This window comes from Neophocaena asiaeorientalis, unplaced genomic scaffold (assembly GCF_003031525.2).
Source record: "Neophocaena asiaeorientalis asiaeorientalis breed wild unplaced genomic scaffold, Neophocaena_asiaeorientalis_V1.1 scaffold75, whole genome shotgun sequence".
NCBI classification, from domain to species: domain Eukaryota; kingdom Metazoa; phylum Chordata; class Mammalia; order Artiodactyla; family Phocoenidae; genus Neophocaena; species Neophocaena asiaeorientalis.
The window spans coordinates 1,897,590-1,905,606 of NW_020172719.1; the positions used below are offsets into that span (position 1 = coordinate 1,897,590).

General features: G+C 39.1%; 1 protein-coding gene across 1 annotated transcript in view; it reads left to right on the plus strand.

Annotated features, from left to right (window-relative positions):
- Positions 1–8,017, plus strand: part of SEC13 (SEC13 homolog, nuclear pore and COPII component) — a gene marked incomplete at its 3' end in the record, with an annotated part of 47,668 nt that overhangs the window by 17,305 nt on the left and 22,346 nt on the right. The gene's annotated exons all lie outside the window — the stretch shown is intronic.

An 8,017-nucleotide genomic window follows, 5' to 3' on the forward strand; every position in this document is an offset into this window, starting at 1 on the left:
ACACACCACAATGAGGAATAGCCCCCACTTGCCGCAACTAGAGAGAGCCCGCATGCAGCAACAAAGACCCAACGCAGCCAAAAATAAAATAAAGTAAATTTAAAAAAAGAAAGAAAGAAAGCACGGTGGACAGTGAGGGGAAATCTCACATTTCTTGAGTGTCTGTTGTATGTCATGTAATCCTCTCAAATGTTTGTGAATGAAAGAAAAAATAACAAATGTACAGATTTGCAAGGTCACCAGTCCTGTTCTCATTTTATGATTAGGTAAGTGAGGCTTAGAAAAAGTAAGTGACTTAGAGAAGGTACTGTGCTGAGGTTAGAATCCTGGAATCCATCTACCTTCTGTCTACACAGCAGTCCAGCTTTCATGGCCCCAGCACTTCTGAAAACTATGCAGATGGAAGTCAGCAGCCCCAAGTTTGACACTGTACTTCTGCAGTTCTCAAATTCACGGGGTCCATAGCCTGCCCAGCCTTCAAGGCCCCAGGAGCCTGTCTCAGGGTCTTGTTACTTGGGACCCTGTGATTCCCATCTGCTGACTAACTGGCAAAACTGAATAGGCTGAGAGGCTTCTGGGAAGATGGTGGGGAATGGCAACATAGTGCTTGAGTCTTTTCCAGTCTTTGCGTAGCAACCAGCAGAGCAACTAGGTAGCAAAACCAAAACCTCCTGAACAACAGTTAACAACAAAATTGGGTAGCAAGGTATTTCCACAAACTCCAAAATACAAGCAGAGAGCAGTGGACCACCGACAGCCGCAAGACTGTGAGGTATTGGCATCCGAGCAGGAGGAAGAAGTAATGCGATGCCTTCCACCACGCCTGAGGAGTACCCCCAGAAGAGCCAACAGGTGTTCACTGGAAAGCATTGCTGGCCAGTTGGCAAACAGCAGCTGTTTGAGAACAGGAATTTTGTACTTTTGTTTGTAACTTTTTTTAAAATTAAGATAAAATTCACCCTTTTTTAAAAGTATACAGTTCTGTAGTTTTTAATATACTCACGAAGTTGTACAGCTCTCACTGCTAGTATCCAGATCTTTTTCATCACCCGAAAAGAAACCCCGTTAGCAGTCACTCTCCACCCCACCCTACCCCTAGCGCCAAGCAATGCTAATCTGCCTTCTGTCTGTATGGATTTGCCTGTTCTGGACATTTCCTGTAAATGGAGTTATACAGTATGTGGTCTTTTGTGACTGACTTCTTTCACGTAGCATGTTTTCAAGGTTCATCCATATCATAGCATATATCGGTGCTTCATTCCTTTTTATGGCTGAATAATATTCCATTGTGTGAATATACACATTTTATTTTGCCATTCATCAGTTAGTGATCATTTTCAGCTATTATGAATAATGCTCCTACAAACATTTGTGTGTCCGTTTTTGTGTTTTGAACTTTCTTGGAAGTAAAATTGCCGAGTCATGGAATCTCTGTGTTTAACTTTTTGAAGTACTGCTAACTGTTATCCAAATTAACTGCACCATTTTACATTCCTGCCAGCAGTGTATGAGGATTTCAGTTTCACCACATCCTTGCCAACACTTGTTGTCTTTTTTTTTTTCTTTTTGTCTTCTTTTTGATGATAGCATCCAAGTGGGTGTGAAGTAGTACCTTATTGTGGTTTTGATTTGCATTTCTCCAATGACTAATGGTGTTGGGCATCTTTTCACGTGCTTATTGGCTATTTGTATCTCTTCTTTGGAGAACTGACATGGGCCTGGGGGTTGCATGACCTCATACCAGGTGAGCGCAGGGGGCCCACCAAAAGAGAGACAAGGGACTTGGGGAAATCGGACCCTCATGACCCACTGGGCTTGCTTCCACAATAGTGCCTCTTGTGAGCAGAGGGACACAGAGCCAGAGAGGGACACACACTGACAGGAAAGAGAGGATATAGACCAGAGTGGGGGAGAGGAACAGAGCCATGAAATCCCAGAAGCAAACTGTCACATTTGTTACTACTACACAAAAACAGACACTTCTGAACTTAGAAAGGCTTTCCTGAACCTCATTTGATCAGGAAAACTAATTTCACTTAAAAATAACAAAGAAGGGCTTCCCTGGTGGCACAGTGGTTGAGAGTCTGCCTGCCGATGCAGGGGACATGGGTTCGTGCCCCGGTCCGGGAAGATCCCACATGCCGCGGAGCGGCTGGGCCCGTGAGCCATGGCCGCTGAGCCTGCACATCCGGAGCCTGTGCTCCGCAACGGGAGAGGCCACAACAGTGAGAGGCCTGCGTACCGCAAAAAAAGAAAAAAGAAGTATTTGAGGTGAAATCTCAGAAGTTTTCCTTTAAGAAAGTTTTTTCCTTTAAGAAAAAATGAATATGCAGAATAACATTCTCACGGGCAGTGAAAGAAAGACATGCCTACAAAAACAACCAGTTGTCACCCGCTATTTCCAATCAAGCTAAGAGAGTTTTTTTTAAATGATGTAAGACATTTAAAAATAGCATAAATCAAAATTTGAAAGACTCAGAAGAAATGAGGTGACAGAACTCAGGAAAGAGTTAGAAATTAAAAATTATTTCATAAATAAAGACTAAACTAGAAGGAATACCAGAGCAAATAAACACAACAGATAATGCCTTAAGAGAAATAGTGTGAAAAAGGAAAAAAAGAAAAAATGAAGAAATAAAAAGATTTTGACAAAAAGTGAAGACAAGCAGAGATCAAACATGAATATTAGGTGTCCAGAAGAAGATAACAGAACAAATACTAAAAACTGATTCAAGAAAACTACCTTAAAAACCATATTTGAAACTACATATTGAGAGAGCATACCCTATACTTAAGACTATCAACCCAGAATCACCAGCAAAAAGGCCTAAGTATAGTGAAATTACTGGCCTTAAAGGAAAAAAAAAAGTCCTTTGGGCATCTAGGCAAAAGGAGCCATGTAACTTACAAGGGAAACAATTGGATTATCTGGCTTTTCAACAGCAATGATCTGTGCATGAGAAAGTGGAGAACACATTTACAATACTCAAGGTAAGAATGTGTGAGCCAAGGATTTATAACTAGCGAAGCTGACTTTCAAGTTCACACAAAGACTTAAATACCAAAGTTCATAGCAACTTTAATAGCCAAAACCTGGAAATAATCCAAATGTGTATGAATGGGTCAACAAATTGTGGTATATCCGTACTACAGAAATGCTACCTAGCAATAAAAAGAAATGACTATTGATAAACACGAGATAAACGAATTTTAAAATAATTATGCTGACTGGAAAAAAATCAGACAAAATGTACATACTGTGATTTCATAGTATGGAAAAGCAGACTGTAGTGACAGCAGATCAGTGGTTGCTGAGCGTAGGGAGGTGGGCAGCAGAGATGGATTGCAAAGGGATCCCAGGAAACTTGGGGATGATAGATGTGTTCATTCCCTTCTTTACCAGTAATTATCTTTTTAATCACTTCTTTTTTTTATTGAGGTATTAACTAATCACTTCTTTTTTTTCTTGAGGTATTAACTAGTCACCAAGCTGTACATCACATCCCTATGACTTACTTATTTTATAACTGAAAGTTTGTATCCATTCAGCCAGTCTGTGTCTTTTGGTTGGAGCATTTAATCTGCTTATGTTTGAGGTAATTACTGATATGTATGTTCTTATTGCCATTTTGCTAATTGTTGTGGATTTGTTTTTGTAGGTCTTTTTTCTCCCTGTCCTCCTTTGGTTTTCTCTTGTGATTTGATGACTAACTTTAGTGTTGCGTTTGGATTCCTTTTTCTTTTGTATGTGTGTATCTATTGTAGATTTTCAGTTTGTGGTTACCATGAGGTTTTGATATAGCGGTCTATATATAAACAAGGTTGTTTTAAGTTGCTGGTCTTTTCATTTTAAATGCATTTCCAGTATCCTGCATTTGTCCTCTCCTCTTCTCATGATTGCTGGTTTTGATGTCATATTTGTGTGCGAATGATTTCCTACCTTTACTGTATGTATGTTTGCCTTTACCGGTGAGCTTTTCTATTCGTAATTTTCCTGTTTCTAGTTGTGGCCTTTTTTTCCCGCACCTAGAGAAGTTCCTCTACCATTTGTTGTAATTTGTCTGGTGGTGCTGAAACCTCTTAGCTTTTGCTTGTCAGTAAAGCTTGTGATTTCTCCATCGAATCTGAATGAGAGCCTTGCTGGGTACAGTAATCTTGGTTGTAGGTTCTTCCCTTTCATCACTTTAAATATATCGTGCCTCTCCCTTCTGGCCTGCAGGGTTTCTGCTTAAAAATCAGCTGATAACCTTATGGGAATTCCCCTTGTGTGTTATTTTTTTTTTTCCCTTGTTGCTTGTAATATTTTCTCTGTCTTTAATTTTTGTCATTTTGATTATTATGTGTCTCAGCCTGTTCCTCCTTGGGTTTATTCTGCCTGGGACTGCACTTCCTGCACTTGGGTGACTGTTTCCTTTCCCATGTTAGGGAAGTCTTCAGCTATTATCTCTTCAAATATTTTCTCAGGTTCTTCCTCTCTCTTCTCCTTCTGGGACTCCCATAATATGAATGTTGCTGCATTTAATGTGGCAGAGGTCTCTTAGACTGTCTTCATTTCTTTTCATTCTTTTTTCTTTATTCTGTTCTGTGACAGTGATTTCCACCATTCCGTCTTCCAGCTCACTTAACCGTTCTTCTGCCTCACTTATTCTGCTATTGATTCCTTCTAGTTTATTTTTCATTTCAGTTATTGTATTTTTCATCTCTCTTTGTCCTTTAGATCTTCTAGCCCTTTATTAAACATTTCTTGTATCTTCTCAGTCTGTGCCTCCATTCTCTTTCCAAGATCTTGGATCATCTTTACTATCAGTACTCTGAATTCTTTTTTGGGTGTATTGCCTATCTCCAGTTCACTTAGTTGTTGTTCTGGGGGTTTATCTTGTTCCTTTGTCTGGGACATATTCCTCTGCCATCTCATTTTGTCTAACTTTCTGTGATTGCGTTTTCTGTTCTGCAGGCTGCAGGTTTGTAGTTCTTCCTGCTTCTGGTGGATGAGGCTGGTCTGAGAGGCTTCTGCAGGCTTCTTGATGGGAGGGACTGGTGGACGGAGCTGGGTCTTGTACTTCTGGTGGGCAGGGCCGGCTGTGGGCTCAGGAAGACTTTAGGCAGCCTGTATGCTGATGGGTGGGGCTGTGTTCCCGCCCTGTTGGTTGTTTAGCCTGAGGCATCCCGGCACCGGAGCCTATAGGATGTTATAACTGAAAGGTTGTACCTTTTGACCTCTTTCACCCATTTTGCCCATCCCTCATCCCCACTTCTGGAAATCATCAATCTGTTCTTTGTATCCATGAGCTTGGGGGTTTTTATTAATTTCACATGTAAGTGAGATCATACAGTTTTTGTCTTTTTCTTTCTGACTTATTTCACTTAGCGTTATGCCCTCAAGGACCATCCATGTTGTTGCAGATGGTAAGATTTCATTCTTTTTTTATGGCTGAATAATATTCCTGTGTGTGTGTACACACCCAACCTATTTATCCATTCATCCACTGATGGACACTTAGCTTGTTTGCATATCTTGGCTATTCTAAATAATGCTGCAGTGAGGATGGGGGAGTGCAGATATATTTTGAATTAAGGGGGTTTTGTTGGGTTTTTATTTGGTTTTTGGTATTAATAGCCAGAAGTGGAATTGCTGGGTCATAAGATAGTTCTCCTTTTCATTTTTTGAGGATCCTCCATACAGTTTTGCATAGTGGCTGCACCAATTTACATTCTCACCAACTGTGCACAAAGAGGTTCCCTTTTCTCCACACTTGATGTTTCTTGTCTGTTTGATAATAGCTATTCTTTTTTTTTAACATCTTTATTGGAGTATAATTGCTTTACAATGGTGTGTTAGTTTCTGCTTTACAACAAAATGAATCAGTTATATATATACATATGTTCCCATATCTCTTCCCTCTTGCATCTCCCTCCCTCCCACCTTCCCACCCTCCCTATCCCACCCCTCCAGGCGATCACAAAGCACAGATAGAGATTCTCTATGTATAGTATCATGTCATCTGCAAACAGTGACAGCTTTACTTCTTCTTTTCCGATTTGGATTCCTTTTATTTCCTTTTCTTCTCTGCTGGCTGTGGCTAAAACTTCCAAAACTATGTTGAATAAGAGTGGTGAGAGTGGGCAACCTTGTCTTATTCCTGATCTTAGTGGAAATGCTTTCAGTTTTTCACCATTGAGGACGATGTTGGCTGTGGGTTTGTTATATATGGCCTTTATTATGTTGAGGAAAGTTCCCTCTATGCCTACTTTCTGCCGGGGTTTTAAATGGGTGTTGAATTTTGTTGAAAGCTTTCTCTGCATCTATTGAGATGATCATATGGTTTTTCTCCTTCAGTTTGTTAATATGGTGTATTACGTGGATTGATTTGCGTATATCGAAGAACCCTTGCATTCCTGGAATAAACCCCACTTGATCATGGTGTATGATCCTTTTAATGTGCTGTTGGATTCTGTTTGCTAGTATTTTGTTGAGGATTTTTGCATAGGCTCAGAATAAAAGGGAGAAAAAATAGAAAGAAAGAATTAGTAGAAGAAAGAAAGGAAGGAAGGAAGGAGGGAGGGAGGAGGGAGAGAAGGAAGAAAAAAGGAAAGAAGATAAAGTAAGATAAAATAAAGTAAGATAAAATATAATAAAGTTATTAAGATAAAAAGTAATTATTAAGAGAAATAAAAACAGACGGATAGAGTCCTAGGACAAATGGTGGAAGCAAAGCTATACAGACAAAATCTCACACAGAAGCATACACATACACACTCACAAAAAGAGGAAAGGGGATCTGTAGGAGTTGTTCCACGTGTAGATGTATTTCTGGTGTATTTGTGGGGAGGAAGGTGATCTCCGCGTCTTACTCTTCCGCCATCTTCCCGGAAACCTTAGCTATTTTTGACAGATGTGAGGTGATATCTTATTGTGGTTTTGATTTGCATTTCCCTGATGATTAGTGATGTTGAACATTTTTTCATGTACTTGTTGACCCATCTGTGTATCTTCTTGGGAAAACCATATATTCAGATCCTCTGCCATTTTTAAGTTGAATTATTTGGTTTTACTATTGAGTTGTATGAATTCTTTTATATTTTTGATATTGACCCCTTATTAGATACATGATTTACAAATATTTTTTCCCATTCCGTAGGTTGCCTTTTCACTTTGTTGATGATTTCTTTTGCTGTACAGAAGCTTTTTGTTTGATGTAGTTCCCCTTATTTTTGCTTATGTTGCCTTTGCTTTTGGAGTCAGACCCAGAAAATCATGACCAAGATCAATGTCAAGGAGCTTAGCACCTATGTTTGCCTCTAGGAGTTTTATGGCTTCAGGTCTCACATTCTTTAATCCATTTTGAGTTCATTTTTATGTACAGTGTAAGATAGTGGTCCAGTTTCGTGCTTTTGTATGTGGCTGTGAAGTTTTCCCCACACTGTCTGTTGAAGAGACTGTCCTTTCCCCATTGTATATTCTTGGCTCCTTTATCATAAATTAATTGGCCACATATGCATGGGTTTATTTCTGGGTTCTCTGTTCTGTTCATTGATCTATGTGTCTGGTTGATTTTTTATTGGTTTTTTGTTTTTGTTTTACATTTTAGCGATGGTAGAAAATATCAGGTAGACAAGTAAATTGTAGATAGCCAGTAACAGTGTTGTAAAGAGTATGTGTCTGTTTTTGATGCCAATACCATACTCTTTGATCACTGTATCTTTTTAATAAAGGGGTCTTTTGTGATTCCATACAAATTTTAGGATTGTTTGTTCTAAACAAACAAATTATATTTTAGGATTGTACTGTGAAAGATGGCATTGGAATTTTGATAGAAATTGCATGGAATCTGTAGATTGCTTTGGGTAGTATGGACCCTTTAGCAATATTTCTTCCAGTCCATCTGCATGAATATCTTTCATTTGTGTTGTCTTTAATTTCTTTCATCATTGTCCTCAGTGTACAGGTCTTTCCCCTCATTGGTTAAATTCATTCCTAGGTATTTTATTCTTTTTTTTTTTTTTTTTTTTTTTTTTT